The 1,975-nt window shown below is 33.9% G+C and overlaps 1 protein-coding gene across 2 annotated transcripts in view; it reads right to left on the bottom strand.

Annotated features, from left to right (window-relative positions):
• Positions 1–1,975, bottom strand: part of arvcfb (ARVCF delta catenin family member b) — a 352,935-nt gene that overhangs the window by 201,652 nt on the left and 149,308 nt on the right. For both annotated transcript variants that reach the window (XM_014018097.1, XM_014018096.1), the window contains exon 4: positions 714–729. The gene's annotated coding sequence lies outside the window, so the exon portion shown is untranslated. The remainder of the gene's footprint in view (positions 1–713; positions 730–1,975) is intronic.

Genomic DNA, 1,975 nt, shown 5'->3' with positions numbered 1-1,975 from the left:
ATCTCCACATGATGCTCAGACTGTAGAAGGTATTAATAATTAACTGACTGATTCTATTTATTTTTGRTCTTGTTTGTAGAGTGATGTTTAATCTATTTACACACTTGTTTTAGTGAATTGATTAAGTGCAATTAATTTATTAATTCATACCTAAGAAAAGTGAAATGCTGCTAAGTTGCATACAGGTCCTACATTTGACACACTGATTGTACTGTTGTGCTGCTATTGTGCCACACCATCTACTGTGCTGAAATTTATCTTTTAAATTTATTCTTTTTTTAGTGTGCTTATGTGTAAACACACACACACACACACACACACACACATATATATATATATATACACACATACGTATATGGACATTTAAAAAGGGTGATAGGAATAAAATGTTGCAAATACAAATAAACAATCACAGCAAGCGCAGATCATCAAATACAGCCGTGCTCAGAGCCATAATGCACTCAGACACGCAAACACTTTCACAGAAACAAACCCAACACATGCCATATTCCGAAAGCCACAAGTCCAAGTGAACAGGGTTCCACACACAGGGAGCATTCAGCTTAACAACCACAACACAAATCACCGTCACACACTCTGATACCCATAACTGATGGTGGCACGATATCATGGTGCAGACAGAATAATAATCATTTTTGGTTTAATATGGGCCAAACAAATAAGCATGCAGCAAAATATTAGTAAACAATCACCCCGATTCTACTGGAGCTGAAGGACGAAACAAGAAAGAAAATGGAGAGATGGGAGCAAAAGGGAGAGGAAAGACAAAGGAAGATAAAAGAGAAATAGCAGAAAATTACAAAAACATGAAATCAAAAGAAAGAGACAACATATGGCATTTCTAATTGGCTTGTTATTATTATTTTTCTTTGTGACAAACTGAGATGTAATGGACATTATGCAAAATATGGGAACAACAAAAACATCTGTGGTTTGTTTATTGTAGATCCTTGAACAGTCGGACTTTTCCTGGTTTCAGAAATCCAAATTGCTCAACCTACAAATTAGATCTTCAACAAGCATTTATTTTCTAAATATTCAAAAACCTTTAACAAGACAAAAAGCTTACAGTCAATTAGAATGAAAGCTACATTTTGTGACAGTAATTTGTCATCATAAACATCAAAGATTTTAACTAATATCAGTATGTCCAGATGTGGTCAAATTGCTTTGACAAAAGTTACCAAACAGCCCTGTGACTACCTTTCACTTTTCAATTACATTGACAGATTACATGATTGAATACACCTGTGGTGMTAATTACAGGACACATCTTCGTTCATCATATCCCATGATCAAACAGTTTTTTTAATCTTTTCTAGGGGTACCCTTTGGCCAGCTTCATTAGCTTGTTTTTCTTTTAAATTATGTTGAACTGAAATTCTAGAGCAACAAATGCTTTTTTATTACTTTATTTTAAAATCTATTTTCAAGTCTTTGCAGTGATGTTTTGTGTTTCTGTTCTTGGTGTTTTTTCTTCTATAACAAAACATACAAACAACTTTGAATATGTCTGTATATGTGCAGCTGCATTTTCATCACTTCAGTTCCTGGTAAAGTATTTTACAAGCTAACAAAGCAGTTAAAAAAGCAGTTGTACTTGAAATATTGGCCTTTTTATATGAAGGTAATTACAGATGGGATTTGTGGAATCAGATCCTAAAACATGATTTGTTCATGTCTTAATAATTAAAACATTTTGTAATTTATACATTTTTACATACATAGCATATAACACTTAAAAAAGGACATGACATTTAGTAGTTATGTAGCACATTGACTCAAAGCATACGAGACAAGCTGTTGTGTCAGTGAAACAATGACTGTGAATGAGTGATGTGGATCAGAACAGAGGATCCATGCATGAAACTTTAAACAGGCATGATCATAAAAAGCAGAGAATAGTGTGTGTGTGTGTGTGTGTGTGTGTGTGTGTGTGTGTGTGTGTGTGTGT

The sequence above is a fragment of the Austrofundulus limnaeus genome, unplaced genomic scaffold, assembly GCF_001266775.1.
Source record: "Austrofundulus limnaeus strain Quisiro unplaced genomic scaffold, Austrofundulus_limnaeus-1.0 Scaffold183, whole genome shotgun sequence".
NCBI lineage: Eukaryota > Metazoa > Chordata > Actinopteri > Cyprinodontiformes > Rivulidae > Austrofundulus > Austrofundulus limnaeus.
This window is presented reverse-complemented; position numbering and strand designations above follow the sequence as displayed.